Consider the following 20,045-nt stretch of genomic DNA (forward strand, 5'->3'; position numbering starts at 1 on the left):
TTTAAAATCTAGTTTGTAAATTTTTTACCAAAATTTGAATTTTAAACTAAAAAAAATGAATTTTTAATTAAAAAGATTAATTTTTAAACGAAGAGATTAATTTTCAAGAAAATTCAAAGTTTCTGAACCAAACAGTTAAATTTTGAAGAAACAAAGAAAATTTATTTTTTAGTGTCAAGACAGTAGTTTTATGTTAATACTTATTTTTTCAATTTTTAACCAAAAATATTTATTTCTAGACACAAAGTTTTATTTTCAAACAAAGAGATTAATTTTTAAGAAGATTGAAGAATTCTCTACCAAAGAGTTGAATTCTTTTAATGAAAAAAAAAACATTTTTTTTCATTTTTAAAATAGTAGTACAAATTAAAAATTTAGTTGTTAAATTTATAACCAAAAGGATAAATTTTTAAACAAAATGAGTAATTTACTGCTAAAAAAATACAAATTTTTAACAAAATTCAAGAATTCGCAAACCGAGTATTTAAATTTTCAACTAAAAGAGATAAATTTGTTAGCAAAAAGATTTCTTTTTAAGTCAAGAGATAAATTTTTAGCGAAATTCAAGAATTCTCTAACGAAGTTGAATTAAAAAAAAAGAAACTTGTTTTTAAATTTTTAAGTAAGTAGGTAAACTGTAAAACCTAATTGTTTAATCTTTAACCAAAGAGATGAATTTTTAAACAAACAATTTATTTTTAAACAAAGAGAATAATTGTTAAGAAGATTCAAGAATTCTCTATCAAACTGTTCAATTTTTTTCTTAAAAAAAAAAACATTTTTTTAATTCTGAATAAGCTTGTTCAACTTTAAAATCTAGTTATTAAATTTTTAACCAAAAAGATGAATTTTGAAGCATTCTGTTTAATTTACGACCAACGAATAGGAATTTGTAACAGAATTCAAGAATTGTCAAAATAAAAGTTAAATTTTTTACTAAAAAAGATCAATTTTTAACAAAAAGATCAAGTTTAAAATAAAGAGATTAATTTTAAAGAAAATAAAAAATTTTCAACTAAAAAGTTGCGTTTTGATGAATGAAAGAAAGATTTTTTTAGTGTTGAGAAAGTAGTTCAACTTTAATACCTAGTTGTTAAATTTTAAACTAAAAAGATGATTTAAAAAAAAGATCAATTTTCTACCGAAAAATTCAATTTTTAACAAAACTCAAGAGTTCGCAACCGAAAAATTGAATTTTAAACGAAAAAAAGATGAATTTCGAAACAAAAAGATTAATTTGCTACCAAAAAGACGAATTTTCAACAAAATTCATGAATTTGAACCATGAAGTTTAGTTTTTTCGAAAAAAGAAAAATTTTTAAACTAAAAGGTTATTTTATTTAAAAAATGAATTTTTAAACAGAAACATTAAGTTACTATCAAAAAATACGAATTTTAAACATAATTCAAGAATTCTGAACTAAAAAGTTGAATTTTAATACAAAAAGATGAATTTAATACCAAAAAGGACCAATTTTTAATTAAATTCAAGAGTCCTCAACCAAAAAGTTGACGTGTCAACTGAGAAAGATGAATTTTAAAACAACAAATTGATTTTACTACCAAAAAGACAAATTTTTAACCAAATTTAAGAGCTCTCAACGAAAAAGTGTAATTTTTCAACTGAAAACAGAAATTTGTATACAAAAAGATTAATTTTATACTAAACACGTAGACAAAATGTTACCATATGTACTTTTACAAAAAAATTCTCAAAATTCTGAAAGGTAAATTCTAACATTCTAAAAATACATGTGACGTTACTTATACTTGGACCCTTCCCGTTACCAACTGTAGGTTTTGTGAGACCTCCCCCCCCCCCAAGGTTTAATGTAGTTTATTGACTATCCATTACCAATACTGTGGCTTACCTTTCCGATTTAAAGATTTAAAAAATTTAAATATTCAGAAGCCGGGATGGTGTTAAGCTAAGCCTCTTGATGTTTTTAATCCTTTTCTGCAATTTACATACAAATTTTAACTAATTCGAATGATTCACGTGAATTATTTCGTTAGTACGATTATACAGCATAAAATTTGAAGTACTCTTGACTGGAAATTGTCCACTTGTGGCTATTGCTTTTAAACCTATCTCAAGTCAGATTGGACAGTCCTACAAAATGATAGATAAGATCTCCTTCATACGAGTGACAATAAAGATACATTATGACAACGATTCAATAAGACAAGAGAGCTCTGAGAGGAGGAGGTACGAGGATCATATTCGAGAAGATGGCCAAGTGGGCGGTAAAGGAGGTGGGCAAGGTATGATAAATTTACAAGTACCGATTCGTTTTAGATCAGGCTTTTACACGCAGATTCGTATCGGGAAAAAATTAATGAATACCTCTGTTTTTATGATACCTATAAACAATGGAAACTAATTTTAACTTTTTATATTTTAGTCTTTGGAATATAAGACATTAACAATGTAACTTAAACTTTTTTCTGAAAAAAAGATCTACTCTCATTGCTTCACTGGGAATCGAACCACAGACCTTCCGATTGCCCGACGGGTGCTTTCCCATTAAGCTGTTAAAAGATCGAAAGAAATATCTTTTTTTATAAATACGCGCTATCTCAAGCCAAGTTTTATCTATGATGATAGTACAGATTCCTTTAAAATCACTCGAAATGAAATGTAACGCCTGGCTTGAGATAGCGTGTGTCTGAAAAAGATTTTTCTTTCGATTTAAGGCGAGAGTGATCAGTTCAATATATTTATTACTTTATTTTGGCTGAATCACTATTAGGGGTAGTTTGTTTCATTTGTAATAATTTCAAAGAACTGTATGTTCCAAAATTAACTTTTTTTTTGAAAAAAATACATCTTCGCTCCACTGGTCCACATTGGTTCATTTCCCAGTGGAGCGACGAGAGTAGATCTTTTTTCAGAACAAATTTAATTTTAAAATTGAAAAAGATTTACTTTCCATCTAATCTGTAATGGTATAAGGTATTTCCTGTAATTAAAAAAATTAACATGCTCGATAGGCTGAGATCTATTTTCACAGCGATGAAAGAAATATCTTCACTGATTGATGGTAAATATCTCTGATGATAATACAGATTCCTGTAAATTCACTCTATCAGAAAATTAAACACCTGACTTGAGATGGTGTGTATTTCTGAAACAAATGCTTCTTTCGACCTCTCAAGTAGCTTAAGGGAAAAGCACCGGGCCGTCAATCGGAAGTGCGGTCGTTCGTTTTCCAGTGGTGCGAAGGAGAAGATCTTTTTTCAGAAAAAAATCAATTAAAAAAATGTTTAATTCATAGCTTTATCTATTTTGAAAAGACTTTAAGAATTTCTGTGATTCAAAGAGTTAACTTACATCAATAGTGTTGATTTCGATTCTTGGAATCGAACCACAAAATTTCCGGTTGCCGGTCAAGTGCTTTTCCCTTAAGCTACAAGTCAATCATTCCTTTGATCTTTCTATTAGCTCAATAGGAAAGCACTTGACCGGCAATCGGATGTTCTGTGGAAGTTCCAGGGGAGAACGAGAGTAGATTTTTTTACAAACAGATTTAATTTTTAAATTATTTTATTTTAATTTAGTCTGTAATGGCATTAAATATTTTCTGTTATTTGAAAAATTACCGTGATCGATAGGTTGATTTCTATTTTCACGGCGATGAAAGAGATCCTCACTAATTGATGGTAACTATCTCTGATGATAATACAGATTCCTTTAAAATCACTTGTAATAAAGTGTAACAACTGACTTCAGATAGCGTGTGTTTCTGGGGGAAAAAAATTTTCTTTCGGTTTAATGCAAGAGTGAATAATTCAATGGTTTTATTGCTTTATTTTAACTTAATTACTATTAGGGGTAGTTTCTTCATTTTTAGTAATTTTAGAGAAATGTATGTTCCAAAATTAAATTTTTGTATGAAAAAATATCTGTTTTCTTTGCTCCACTGGTCCACATTGATTCATTTTCCAGTGGAGCGATGGGAGCAGATCTTTTTTCGGAACAAATTTAATTTTAAAACTAAAAAAAATTATTTGCCATCTAGTATGTAATGAAATTAGGTATTTTCGGTTATTTGAAGTGTTTACTTGATAGATAGGCTGATTTATTTTTTCACGGTGCTAAAAGATGTACACTTACTGATGGTAAATATCTCTGATGATAATACAGATTCCTTTAAAATCACTGGTAATAAAATGTAAAACCTGGCTCGAGATAGCGTTTATTTCTGAAAAAAGATTTTTCTTTTGATCTCTCCAGTAGCTTAATGGGAAAGCACTCGACTGGCAATCTGTTCTGTGGTTCGATTCTCAGTGGAGCGAAGAGAGTAGATATTTTTTAGAAAATATTTTATTTTTAAATAAAAAAAATATATATTTTCCATCTAGCCTGTAATGACTTCAATTATATTCTATTATCTAAAATGTTTCCTTTAAAAGCAATAGAACTTGAATGTACATGGTTCTGTTAAAATGAATTCAAGAATATTTTCCTTTTCCCTTTAACTAGAAATAGTTGGGAAAACAGTGAAAAGGAGAGGAATATCTAAATTACATATTGCTGATAATAACTTATTTCTGAAGAAAAATTCACTTTCAAACGATCGATTCATTCAAGGCAAAGTGAGAGACAATGAAAATTGTTCTCCGCTTAGGTAATTCCATATTCTCAATTCGATTTGCATCCCGCTAATTTCACAAGAAATAAGCGATGGTAATAATGACTTTGATAAAATTGCAGGCGAGTTTCTTAACTTGATCTCGCAGCTACGATATTTACATGAGAGTTTTCAGTGAGTGGGAAATTAGTTAGTTTTCCACAGTAGTTTAACTAGCTCGAATTTCGAAATTAGTTTATCACGTTGTCAGGGTTTGCTTTCCATTTTGCAGAAACTTGTATAACTGGATTTTCTCAATTATATACCTTATACCTTTATCAAACAACGTCCATTTGGACCCAACCCTAAATTCTGAACTCGCTAATTTGCAATTCATGAAGTTGAAATATTTGCAATAAAACTTTGTTTTTTAGTGAAAGACAATGGTCGATTTGCCTAGCGGTACTCTCGACCTCTTCGTTCGTTACAATGTGTAAAGATGATCGATAGTGCGCTTGCCATAAGTTAAAGTCTCGAGAAAGTTTCACTTGATTCGCGATGCTGCTTTTATTTACTCTTCGCTCAATAAGAAAGTCTGTACTGCTTCTTCCATAAAAAAGGTTTTATCATTGAATAGCGATCTTGATTGATTTTTAAATTCAACTTGTTGACTTGGCTGATGTCAGCCAATTAGAAAATAAAGCTGGAATAAAAAAAGTGTTTATTTGGATATACATTAATATTTTAGCTTCATCAACATAATTTTGGTTGATTCAACAGAGTACTTGGTTCATCCAAACAACCTTTTTGGTTGAATCTTCCATAGGGTGAGCGCAAAAATTTATTTCCAAAATTCCCTGATTTTTCCCTGACCAATTATTAATTTTCCCTGACTACTAACATGCAAAGAAGAGCATTTTAATCTTGTAACATTTTCAGCATCGAATAGTTTTTGAAAGGAATAAAAAAATTTCGAATTAAAATTTTAAAAAGTTAAATTGATTTATTTTAACCAAAATTATATCTTTTCTAACATAAAAATCAATTTTCAATCTCTAAGGACAAATTTTCAACAAAATAGTTGAACTTTTAATGAAACAGTTCAACTTTTAATAAAATGGATGAATTTTTTACCAAACAAAATTTAGCGTTTAACTAAGGAGTTGCATTTAAATCTAATAGTTAAATTTTAAAGCAATAGAGACGCATTTTCAATAAGATGGTCGCATTTTACACTGAATAATTAAATTAACAAACAAACAAAAAACATTTTTTTTAGAACAATTGAATTGCCAATTTGAAAAGCTAAATTTTTAACAAAAAGGTTTATTTTCAACCTTTCAAGATAAATTTTCAAACGAATATTTGAAATTTAAATAAAATAATTAAAAGTTTAACAAAATGGATACATTATTATCTAATTTGTTGAATATTGTAGCTACAAAGTTAGGTTTTCGACAAAAATGTCATAATTTATATTTTAAGCAAAGTAGATGATATTAATATTATTAGAATAAATATTAAACCCAAAACGACATGGTTTAAACCAAACAGAACAATTTTCTACCAAAAAATGGAATTTTTAACCACTTGAATTTTTCAACTTTTTCGACCAAGAAAAATGTAATTTGAATATTACGCACAATTATAAACTTCAAACAATAAGTTAATTTTTTGATCAAATAATTGTATTCTCAATCCCAAAAGAAGAATTTTCAACGAAACATTAAAATTATTCTACAAGAAGGATGACTTTTTAATAAAATTATATATTTTTTAACAAAATAATAAAATATTTAATGAAAAATATAATCGCTGGGACTAAGTAATTCCAATAAAGAATATAAATAGAAATGCAAGGCAAATCATTCACTGACTTGACCAGAATTTTAATCTTTAAATATGTTTAATATTCAGATATTTCATTTGATTTTATATTGAAGAAATTAGACTTTTGATGGAAGCCTACAAATTTAAAAGAATCCAGCATATCTAAAAATTATAAATATTTTTTTTTCGAGAAAGAAAAACTTTCTTATGTTTAAAATGTACTTCTTAAAAAAATTGAAAATATCAGATCGTTAAAAGGGACTAGTTAATTTTTAAAAATCAGTTTTTCTATTCTAACAGAAATTATTTATGTGTGCAGAGGGAAATTTCCAGAACTTCTAATCTTTTTTCATTTTCAGGTCTCCATAAAAAGTGAACTTTCGCCTACATAAAGTCAAATAAAAAGTCAGAAAAAAAATCGTGAAAATAAGGCATATTATACAGATTATAAAACAAAAATAACATTCACAATTTTTCAGAAACTATTCTTTTTTTATTTACATTTTTTTTCAATCCCCCCTATTTTCCATGTAGTAATTTAGGTGAACTTTGCGCTAAAATAAAAATTGATTCCACAATTCTTAACCAAATGGGATGTTTTTTTAAATTAAATTTTAACCTCTGTGCGATGACGACAGTAATGATATTAATAATTTGGCATAGCTTTTGTTGAATTGCTGAAACGTTCCATTCCACCTGAAATAACGACAAACACCCTTCCACTCGAATTGCAGATTCGTTAATTCGTTATTACAAAAATATTTGGCCTGTTCTCAAAGAGACGTACCGCTCGCAGACGGTCAAGAGCCTCTGTGGTCGAGATTTAATGAAAATTAAAGCGTGACTCTCTAGAATTTCATTTGACGTTATAGGGACAAAGGAAAACTTCGCGAGGTGCGTAACAATGAAATATGAAATCTAAAAGTTTTTCCGAGTTTTTTCGCCTCGAAGAAAATTCTAGAACTAATTGGTTAATTAGTTAACAACTCGTTTCCTCATTAAAAGACCAGCTATGTAACTTTTGGTAAATAATATTATATTTTTAACAAGTAAGGCCTCAGATTTATTTTACGCATTTAAAATAATGTCAATAGTAGCTTGAATTTTCAAAAATAGTGGGACAATAGTAAAATGGGTTAATGTGCAGAATTTCTGAAACTAAAACCAATAATCCCACTAGCAAATTTGGACAAGTACCATAAAATGTGTACCTATTTCAATTTGAAAAAAAAGTTTTGAAAAATTTCTAGAAAAGAAAAGAAAAAATTATTTTTTTGTTTTTTGGACAAAAGGAAATAAAAATAAATTTGATATCATCCCCGGAAATTCCTTGAAATCTTGGACGATAAATTTTATGAGAGTGTGCGATTTTTGCATAAAATATCTACTGTATTTTCCATATTCCCCTCTTCTCCTTTCTAAAGAATATCGGGTTTTTCCCTTTCTTTCAAGAAATTTTCCCGTTTTCTCGATTTTTCGTTCAAATTTTTGCATGAGTTAATAATTCTACTATTTGATTAGAAATTAAATTATTTCACTGAAAAAGAAACCATTTTCATAAAAAATCATCTTTTTTGTTTTAAAAATCAACAGCTTGGTTGAAAATTCAACTATTTGGTTCACATTATTTTTTTTTTTTTTTGAAAAACTCAGTTCCTTGGTGGAAGAATAGTATTTTTTCGAAAAATCTAATCTTCTCATTTCTCATTCATTTTTAAACTGAAAATGTAGCGGCTCCATTTTTAATGAAAAACTTTTTTTTTAATTCAAATATTTTGTTAAAAATGCAAATATTTTGTTATAAATTAAACCTTTGACCTGAAAAGTCAACTACTTGGTAGAAAATGAATTTTTTTTGTTGAAAATTCTTCTTTTTCTTTTGTAACAAAATTAATTTTTGTTGTCCTGAAAATTCATGTTATTGGCTGTGGATTCAACGAATTTTTTTGTAAATCGTCTTTTTTTGGTTCAATTTAACTGTTAGTAATTTTGTTTTTATTAAAAATTCGTTTTTAAAACTGAAAATATAATCATACTATTTTTGGCTTAAAACTTTTTTTTTAATTTTAACTATTTGGTTGAAAATTCGACTGATTGGTTAAAAATTAAACTATTTATTTAAAAATTAACTAATTTTTTTAAAATCAATTAATTTTTAGTAAAATTAACTTTTTTGTTACAAATTCATAGTTTCGGTTCAAAAATTCAACTGTTTTGTACTACATTCATCTTTTGTATGTGAATTTTCCCATTTTGTTAAGAACTCGTCTTTTTTGGTTTAATTTTACTTGTAGAAAAATTTTTTCATCTCATTTTTAAACTGAAAATAGAATTGTTCCATTTTTTGTAGAAAACGAAGTTTTTTGTTGAAAAATCATATTTTTAGGTGGAAAACTTCAGTGTTTAGTGAAAACTTCATGTATTGTTTAAAAATTCGTTTTTTTTAGCTGAAAATTAATATTTTTGGGAAAATCATTATTTTGGTTGCGGAATTAACTATTTTGTTAAAACTGGATATTTTGTGAAATTAAAAATGCAACTATTCCATTGTTATTTATAAACTTCTATTTTTAGTTGAAAATTTAATTATTTAGTTAACAATTCATGAATCTTAAATAAAAATAAAATTCTTGATGAAAATTCATATTTTCATGATTAAAATTTAACTGTTTAATGGCGTCATCTTTTTTGTTCAAAAATTTAACTGTTTTGTTAAAAATTGATCCTTTTGGTATGAAAGTTTATACATTCATAAATAAAATACAAAATATTAAATATTTCGTTAACAATTCATGTTTTATTTTTGAGAACTGAAATATACTTGTTTAAAGTTCGATTTTTTTTAAGTTTAATTAATTTTCTGAAAATTCTACTTTTTTTAAAAGTTTTCTCTCTGATCGAAAATTCTATTCACTATAGAGCTCATTATAAACCAATAATAGAAATTCCATGAAAAAATTTTTCTAATCAAGGAATCTTTTTTGTGTGTGTAAACTATTTTAAATTCTTTCAAATCCTATGCAATTTTTTAATTTCTTAAATTTCTTGGAGACGGTTATCTTATAGGGATTCAATTAGCCCTTTTCTTTAAATATATGCAATTTCTGAAAAATGTTGATAAAGTGATAAATTTTTCGACTTGTGAATGAAAAATTTAAAATTTCAAAATCACCAATATTTGAATCCTTAAGTAAAACTTAAAAAATGGAATTTCAAATTGAAGAATAAATCAATAAAAAGGAAAAGACGAGATTTCTTTGGAAGGAAAAAAAAGTTGAGAAACGAAATTTTATGTAATTGACCTATAACAGAATCCACTGCTGCCTTTGATCTTACATACGTGAACATCATTCTGCAGCCGATTTTAATGAAACTCCATCTGCTTTTATTGGGGGCTCCGCAATATATGTTTCTCGATTGGCTACTTTCGCAAAAATTCATGGCAAAGCTAAGATGAAAGGGAATCCCAAACACACAATCCCAAACACAGACTAAAAAATAAAAAATAAAATATTCGTTTTCCCATTAGCAGACTGAACACTCTTTCCCCTTATCCCCTCTTTATTCCTTTTTTCATAAATTCCTCCTTTTGCTTCTCATAGACTCAACGAGGCAGGTTTTTAATTACTCAGATTTTCAAATCTATTTTTATAACTTATTTCGATATAATTTAATCCAAGTTGAAAAATATTAAAACAAATTAAATTGTTTATGTGAGAAAAACTTCTTTTGAAATTTAAAACAAAGCAATATGATATCGAGTGTATATGTTCGCGTCTTCGAGGCTAGTCGAGATATTCTGAAAACTTTTATCAATCACCGGTACCGACTGATGTTGCAAAAAAGTGGTTTCTTCTGTTTAAATGAGAAGGAATTTTTGAGTTTTTAAATACAACAGTACAAAATGTAGTCTTATTTGTTCGCATCTTCGAGACGCATCGATTGATCTATTTCTGAACGTTTTATGACCCATCAGTGTTTATTTATAAAGTTTAAAAAAAATTGGTGTATTCTCTTTATATGAGAAAAGTTTTGTTTACATTAGGAATAATACAGTACTGTATTGGATATGATTGTTCGCGTCTTCGAGACTCGTCGATTGAAATATTGACGAATCTTTCATGATCTCTTATCATTTAGTAATATGGGTATAGAAATTTTAAAAATATATTATTTATCTTGTTGATATGAGGAAATTTTTTTTTAATATTAGGAATACAACAGTAAAGTATAATATGTATTTGTTCGCGTCTTCGAGACACTTCGATCGCTTGATTGTAGAAACTTTCATGACCTACCATAACCTAATAATATCATTTTTTAATTTCTTAAGACAATTATTTTCTTTCTTCTTAAGAGGATTTATTTTTTAAATTAGAAATACTTTTTTTATTATTATAAAGATTGAATATTTAATTACTTTTTTGAAAATTCTACTATTCCATTTTCGGCTAAAAATTAACCCTTTTGCGTAAAAAATTAAACTATTAAATTTTCCGTAAAAATTCATCTTTTTGGTTTAAAATACAACTAATTAGTTAAAAGGTGCACTATATTGTTAAAAATTCATTTTATTCGATAAATTTTCAACTATTTGATCGAAAATTTGTGCTTTTTAAATCTTCTTAATTACAAATTTAACTATTGAGCAGAAATGTTTACAACTGTGTTAAAAACTTATTTTATTTATTGAAGATTTATCTCTTTGATTGCAAATTTAACTATTCCATTTTTGGTTAAAAATTGATAGTTTTAAGTGAAACACTCAATTATTTAGTTAAAACCGAAATTTTTTGTTAAAAATTCAAACTTTTCTATGCTGAAAATTTTTTGTAGATAAATCACGTTTTTGGCTTGAAAGTTCGGCTGATTTATTTAAAAATCATCTCTTTAGATAAAAATGTTATCTTTTTTTGGTAAAAAAAAATTTTGTGGTTAAAAATTGATCTGTTTTGGTTGAGGTTTCTACTATTCTGCTAAAAATCATTCTTTTTTTGTTCAATTCATGTGTCATTTTAAATTACAATAGTTTTTAGTTGGTATTTCAACTATTATACTTTTCGCTGAAAATTCCTTTTTTTCGGTTGAGTTAAAATATTTTTTATTTGAAATTAATTTGGTACCACTCACTCAAAATTGGAACGTTGTTTAAAAAAATAATTATACTGATTGAAGATTTAATGATTTTGTCAAAAATTCGATTTTTTATAGAAAATTAATTGTCTTCACTGAAAAATTAACTATTTCAGTTTCGGCTAAAAATTAATCGTTTTTAAAAAATTCTACTATTAAATTAATTAAATTTGGTTGATATTTCAACCATTATATTTTTAATAAAAATTTCTCTTTTTCGGTTTAATTACCCTATCTTTTATTGACAAATTAAAAAGTTTGTTGTTTCAAAGATCAACAACATTTTTCGTTGCTTATTTTTTTATTAAAAATTCATCTGTTTTTTTTTGTTAATTAAATTGTTTTATTAAGAATTAAACTATTTCATGGAAAATTTGTGTTTTTGAATTGAAAATTGAGTGTTTTTGATCAATATTCTACTGTTAGGCTGAAAGTTATTTTTGTTGTTATTTAAAATTTTTGAGGCCCAAAATTGAATGAGTTTAGTAGATAATTCACTTGTTTGATTGAAAGTTAAATAAATTTCTTTTTAAATTTCACATTTTTCTTGAAAATTTAACTATTCTGTTAAACATTTATCTTTTATGGTCGAATATTTAATTTCTTTGTTGAAAATCCATCTTTTTTTATAAAAAATTGGTCTGCTTAGTTTGAAAATTAAACTATCTTCTAAAAAACTTCATCTGTGTTTTAAAAATAATTTTTTTTTAATTCCACTATTTTCTTAAAAATACAAAATTTTTTGATTCAAGTTTTATTTTTTTATTGAAAATTCGACTAGTGGATTAAAAATTTCAATATTTAGTTAAAAATTCGACTATATTGTTAAAAATTCGTCTCTTTTGCTTGAAAGATGAACTCTTTTCTTGCAAATCTGTTTCATTTCAAATTAATTTTTATTGTTGAAAATGAAACTATTTGATTGAAAATTTACTTTTTTTAAAAATAAATGTCTTTAAGCAAAATTTAACTTAAAAAATCAATTATTTGCTTGAAAATTAATATTTTTGCCCTTAAATTCAATGATTTTCGTAGATAATTGAACTATCTGGTTGCAAGTTCAACTATTTTATTGAATATTTTCAAATATTTTTGAAAATTATACTATTTCAGTACTAATTCATCTTTTATGTTCGAAAATGAAACTGTTTCGTTGAAAAATGATCTTTCTCGATAGAAAACTCTTCAATTCAATTGGGACAACTATTTATTTAGCTGCTGGTACTTAATGAATAGTCAGTGCAACTAATGGAATTGTTGTACTAACTAATATAAAGCAGTATCAACTGTCAAAATATTCGTACTATATCTTACTAACTAAATAGTTGGCTCAACTAACCACTTTTTTCAGTGCACTATTCCTCCTGCTTCGAGAATATTTAAGCTTCAATGTCTGCCAACATATAATTTCAAACGCAGACAAAAATATCGAAAAAAAACATTTCTTCTCCCATTAAAATATGGCAATTTAATTTAATTTCGAGACGTATAAAAAAGTGAAAAGAAAGTACTTTTCTCTTCCTATTAGTACTAAACCCTTTATGTCGAAGCTACTAAAAGAAAGCACATAACAGCTACGAGAAACCGTAAAGTTTCTGCAGATAAATACATACTTGGGTGGTTCCGAGACTCCCCATTGGCGCCAGGATATTCGCATATTAAAAAAATGACAGAATTGTACTCCATGGTTAATGCCGTTGGGTCACGCGACCGTATTTATGCCTTTCGTCGAACATCGCAGCTTTTTTTTTCTTACTTTTTAAGGCCAGCGGACTTTCAATTTCTACTTTCTATCCACCCTCGCTCGTAAAGTCCGCACCATCCGACCGTACGTCACAAATCCATTTTCGCACTCGTCAGGCTCATATAACGTACATCAGCGTGAAATATTCCTTATTACTTACGTCGTACATGACGCCTCTACTTTATGCTTCATATTTTGCACAAAAGGATTACATACTTATCCCAAATTCAAGCTCTTTTCCTTTTTCAAAGCATTTTATCTTTTGAAAATTAATCAATATTTTTAATAATTATTTATATTTCGCAGGGAAGTGGATTCAAATTTTATTAGTCGCTGATTAGCTAAAATAACTTTAGAAAAAAAGCTGAGCGTATGAAATGTTCCAGGTAATCGTTCAAGAGGGTAATAGTGAGCTGATGATCCAAACTGAGGTAAACTTTCCGTGATGAATGGCTGATATCTCAAGTCCTTGGAAAATCAAAAAAATGGTTTAGGTCTCATAAAATCCCTACAAAGGCTTTCAAATACTTAAAAATTTCGTGAAATATCTTTAAAATTTCCTCAAAAGTTTTAGAAACATTGACGTCTCTTGAAATATTCTGAAGTTTCGATTTCTTAGATGGCGGATAGCACAAAAAAAACTGGTGTTTCGAAACATTGTGAGTAATCGTTCAAGTAGGGTAATAGTCAGCTGATGACCTCTAGAGGCATCACGTTAAAGGTCTGTTACTGCGGAAAGTTTACCTCAGTTTGGTATAATCAACGGTGCTTTCAGAGATCCTATAAAATTTCATAGATCCTATAAAATCCCTATTAAAGCCTCGAAATACTTTAAAACCCTGTGAAGTATTCCGAATTTTCTTCAAAAGATTTCAAATCTTTTAAGTCCCTGACAATCTTTTTAAGTTTAGATTTTCTAGATGGCGGATAGCACAGAAAAAACTGGTGTTTCAAAACGTTGCAGGTAATCGTTAAAGTAGGGCAATAGTCAGCTGACTAACTAAACTTAAGTAAACTTTCCCCCCTGGTGAATCGCAGATTCACCATTAGAAAAATTAAAATGGATTTCAAAGTATTTGAATTAATTTGGATTTGGCTTTGATATCTTACAAGAATATATGAAGTTCCATGAAATTTAAAAATGTTCCAGAAATTTTAAATGGGGATCAAATGATTCCAAAGGGTTTCAAAAAAATAAATGTTACAAAAAAATCAAATGTTAAGGGATTGCAAAGAATTTATACGGATTTTTTGGGGAATTTAAAAATTTTAAACGTTTTATGATATTATATGAGATTTCAGAAGATTTGAGGGAGTAAACAAATTTTCCAAGAAGTTTAAATACTCCAAACTCTCGCTTTCAGTCACCCCGTTTTCAGCCTTCCTAGAACTGCTGGTTCACGCAGTTTCTCAGGGGGGTAGGGCGAGAGCGATTACGACATTATATTATATAGATATACATTCCAATTGGAAACGAGTCAGGCGGCCCTCAATGTTTACGTTTCTGTTCCCTCGAAATCAGTCCAAGGCCATTTAAAGGAAACCCCCGGTGCTTGACTGAAAGCGAGAGTTTGGTGTAATAGAAAAACTATCTTGTAAAATATTTTGAGCAATTTTATCAGATTTGAAAAAATTTGGTAGGATTATAGAATAACCTAAGAGATTGAAAAAAAATTTTGCGATTTTAAATTATTTAATAAGGCTTCAGAAGATTTAAAATATTTCAGTTAATATTACTATATTTAAGACATCTACAGGATTCCAAAATCATTATTGAATATATCAAAGGACTTTAACAAATATTACAGATTTTAGGGGATTTTAAAGGGTATCATCAGATTTTTAAGGATTTTTCTTTATTTCAGAGGATTTCAAAGAATTTCAAAGATTAAAAATTTTTCAAGGTATTTGAAAAAATATTAAATATTGTAAGTGTTGTGTGTAATTGGAGAAGATTTAAAAGATTTTATCAATTGCAGGGGATTAGGGCTTCCTAAAATTCAATAATAGTGTACGTTGAGAGGATTTCAAAATAGTATCGAAAATATATTTAAAAAATCAAAGATTTAAACGGACTTCAGGGAAATTAAAAAAAAGTCAAGAATTTTAGGCAGTAGATAAAATAGAATTAAATTTCATAGGATTTCAAGATATTTTCTGAGGATTTTAAAGAATAATATCAAAATACTATATTTTTTAAAGGATTTCAAGGAATTAAATAAGATTTTAAAAAATATTGGAAATTACAAAAAATTTCAAAAGATTGAAAAATGTCTTAGGAATTAAAAATCTTTCGCAAGATTTCAGAAAATTTAAAACATTTCAAAAAATCAACTACTGTAATTTTTGCGGAATATTTATCATTTTTTCGGTTGAAAATGTAATTATTTCGTTAAAGATAAATGTTTAAACGGAAAATTTAACAGTTTTGTTTGATTATTGAACTATTTTATTGAAAATTCGTTTTTTATTTAAAATCAACTGTTTTTTATTTTTAATTAATTTTTTTTTTTCGTTAAAATACCAAACTAGAATGTTTTCCGCTAATAACTCATTTTTTTATTCAACTATTTTTTAATAGAAGAATCCGCCTTCTTGGTTGAAAAAGTACTTTTTTTTATACTACATTTTTTATTGAAAAATTATTTCAGGATTCAAAGTGAACCGTCTTCTTTTACATTCAACGTTTTACCTTGAAAACTTTACTATTTTGGTAAAAAATCTGGAGAATTTAAACCGTTTTATGTTGAAGTCAACTCTAATTTTAATTCTAAAAACTTATTTTGTCATGACTCCCCTATTTTCGTCAAAAATCACCCTGTTTTTCCTGTTTAGTATAAAATCTGGGACTTCAAAAATTTCGAGAGATTTCAAAACATTTTGGACATTTAGGAAATTTAGAAAATATCAAAGCTTTCAAGGGATTTCAAAGGACTTTATTAGATATTGTGGGATTGAAAAGAATTTCAGAATACGTCAATCATTTTATAATTTTTTAAGCAATTCTTAAAATATTACAGATTTCAAGATTTTTTCCAGGATTTTTTTTTTCATTTTTTATGATTACTTGGGACTTTACTAGAATCAAAGGATTCTACCAATTTTTTGGGATTAAGATTTAAAAAAAATGATTGAGATTGGAAAAATTTGCTATGGGTTTTTAAAGAATTTCGTCCGCACCATCCGACCTTCTTCTAAAATCCATTCTCGCACTCGTCAGGGTCATATAACGTACATCAGCGTGAAACATTCTTTATTACGTACCTACATTAAGCCTCTACTTTATGCATCATATTTTGCACAAACGGACAGATTATCAAAAATTGAAGCTCTCTTCTTTTTTCACGGCATTTTGTTTGTCGAAAATAAATCAAAATTGTTAATAATAATTTAAATTTCGTATGGAAATTGAGAGAAATTTTAATTTTAGGGGCTTTTTGCTCGGATTGATTTATACCTAAAAATGCAAATAGAGGTGAACGTATGGAAAAAATGTATTATTCATGTATTTGAAATTGCACTCAGTCTCTGCGGTGAATTTTCTTCCATTCTGAATCGCACAACCGACAAACAAGATTCGAAAAAAAGTGTGCTGTAATTTACTGGAAAAAAATTTCATATGATAAACGAATACCTTTTCCGGTATGCAAATAAAGTCTTTCTGGAGAGATAACATCTCTCGCACGGGAAATCGAGCCCTCGCTGATGCTTCTAGGATGATAACAATTGACATCGGATGCATACAAAGTCTATCAACAAAGCATATTAAGTTTCATAGAAAATTCTTTTTTGAGGGGTCGCTTTTACTTTCACCCATTCTTTTTGTCTCTCGTGTATCATTTTACTTCATTGATATTCACAGATTAGATGTAAACTTACATCTAATCAAGAAGCCTAACGAACGCCGTAAAATTTATACTAGAGTCTCAAATGTCAACGACCCGAGAAAAATTTTTTAATACAGGAATCAAGGCCTGAAAAAAGCTTATAAAAGAGAAAAAAAGGAAAAACCCTATCCTTATTTATCCACGTCAATCTTTTTCTATCCCTCTGTCAATCTAAATTCCCCTCTATCTTTTCCAATCTCATTATTTTATTTTAGCCAATGTCTATCAACGTCTATCTTTTTCTATCTCTTCTTTAATCTATAATTAATTCACTTATATCTTTTTCATTACTATCTTCCTCATTTCACCGTATCAAACATCTACCAGCGTTTATCTTTTTCCATCTTTTTTTCCATCTAAATTCGCTTCTGTTTTTTTCAATCCCCTCTTCTCCATCTTACCTTATTCTTTAGGCATTCTCCATAAACTTTAGCACTTAAGGGGTAGGGGGAGCCAAAAACTCTACGGTTGGTAATAGGAAGGAAGAGGGCGGTTTCAAAGTAAAAGTACCTTGTAGAATTTTGAAAAAAAAATTTAAGGTATGACTTTAGTTGAAAATTGAACTCTTTCGCTGAGAATTCTTTATATTTGTTAAAAATCCATCTTTTTTACTTGAAGCTTTAACTTTTTGGTTAAGAACTCTTGAATTTTATAAAAATTTATTCTTTTTAATCGCAAATTAATGTTTTTGTTTAAAAGTTCCTCTTTTTCAGTTGAAAATTCAACTTTTTCTAGTTGAACTCTTCAATTTTGTTAAAAATTCGTCTTTTTTGTTAGTAAATTAATTTTTTTGTTTGGAAATTGCTCTTTTTTAGTTGATTCTTCGACGTTCTGGTTGAGAACTCTTAAGTTTTAAAAAAATCGTCTTTGTTGGTAGTAAATTATTATTTTTTTTTAATATCACTTTTAATTGAAAATTCAACTGTTTTGTTAAAAAATAGTCTTTTTGGGTAGCAAAATAATAGTTTTGTTTAAAAATTCATCTCTGTTAGTTGAAACTTCATTTTTTTGTTAAGGAATCTTGCGTTTTATTAAAAATTCCGTTTTTTGGTAGTAAATTAATCGTTTGTTTTTTTAAATTAATCTTTTTTAGATGAAAATTCAATTCTTTTTTTTAGAATTCTTAAGTTTTGATAAAAATCGGCTCTTTTAATAGTAATTTTTTTTTAATATATCTTTTTTAATTGAAAATTGAACTTTTTTGTTACAAATTTGTCTTTTTTGATAGGAAAATAATAGTTTTGTTTAAAAATTAATCTCTTTTATTTAAAACTTCAATTTTTGGTTAAGGACTCTTAAAATTTATTAAAAATTCCTCTTTTTTGTTAGTAAATTAATCTTTTTCTTGAAAAATTTACCTTTTATGGTCGGAAATTATTCTTGTTTTTTGCGCTTTTTATAGTAAATTAATTTTATTGTTCAAAAGTATATCTCTTTTAATGTAAAATTCATATTTTTCGTTGAGAATTAATGTTTTTGTTTAAAAATGAATTTTTTTAGTTTTAACTTTAAGATTTCGGTTGTGGGCACTTTAATTTTATTAAAAATGTGACGTTATTTTGTAGTTAATTAATATTTTTGTCTAAAAATTCATCTTTTTTTTGCAGTAAATTTTATTAAATATGCCTCGTTTTGCAGTAGTAAATTAATCATTTCTTTCAAAAAATCCTCTTTTTTAGTAAAAATTCAACTTTTTATTCAGAATTTTTTATTTTTATTAAAATTCGCCTTTTTGGCAGTAAATTAATCTTTTTGTTTAAAATTCTTTCTTTTTTAGTAGAAAATTCAACTTTTTGGTTTAGAATTCTTGAATTTTGTTAAAAATTCGTCTTTTTAGTAGTAAATTAACCCTTTTGTTTAAATATGCATCTTTTTTGTTGAAAATTCAAATTTTTGGTTTAGAGTTCTGGTTCAATTTTTCTAATTTGAGATTTTTTTCTTGGAAATCTACTTTGTTTGGCATTATTAATTATTTTGAATCTTTTAATTTCATTTAATTTGATTCTTTTATAGTGTCTTCAGGAGGTTTTCACTTCTATTATTTACATTTTTTTTATAAATTGTTTAATTTTTTTTTGTAACTTTTGAAATTAAATGTGTTTCGAACATATGTTTTTTCCTTTATATGATTAAAATTTTTTAGAATTTTTTAGAATTTTTTAGAATTCTTTGGATCCTTTTAAATTCGCGTGAATTGATCTAAATTTGTTTATTAAAGATAAATAATTTAATTAATACGAACAAAATACCCCTTTCTGACATGTTCGGATTTTTTTATTCACATGACATCTTGTGATTGAATTTCATTTTTGTAAATTTTTGGAATTCCTTCAAATTCTCTTAAATTTGCTTAAATCACTTCAATTTTCTTGAATTCTTTCAATAATTTTGAATTCACTTAAATCCATTCAGATGTTTTTCTATTTTGTTTGTATTTTTTTAACGTTTTTATTTTAAAGTCATCTTTACATTTTTTTTGAGAACTTGTCTTTTTGAACAAAAAATTCATCCCTATGGATTGAAAACTCATCTTGATTGAAAATGAACTTTTTTCTTAATAATTTATTGTTTTTTTAAATTAAAATTTAACTGTGTTTTTTTAAATCATCCTTCCTGGTCGAAACTTCATCCGTTTTGTTGAAAATTCGTCCTTTAGGATTGAAAGTTCACCTTTTCTGTTGAAAATTCGTCCCTTTTCCTAAAAATTTCAACTATTTTATTGTAAATGAAAATGTTTGGTATCAAATTCAATTTCATTTAAAAAATTCAAATCTGGTTGAAAAATCGTCCTTATTGAATAATTTCTGTTTTCACGCTTAGAAGTCAATTATTTTCTAAACCATTATATTATATATAGTATATTTTGAATATACTATA

This window comes from Belonocnema kinseyi, chromosome 4 (genome assembly GCF_010883055.1).
Source record: "Belonocnema kinseyi isolate 2016_QV_RU_SX_M_011 chromosome 4, B_treatae_v1, whole genome shotgun sequence".
Taxonomy (NCBI): Eukaryota; Metazoa; Arthropoda; class Insecta; order Hymenoptera; family Cynipidae; genus Belonocnema; species Belonocnema kinseyi.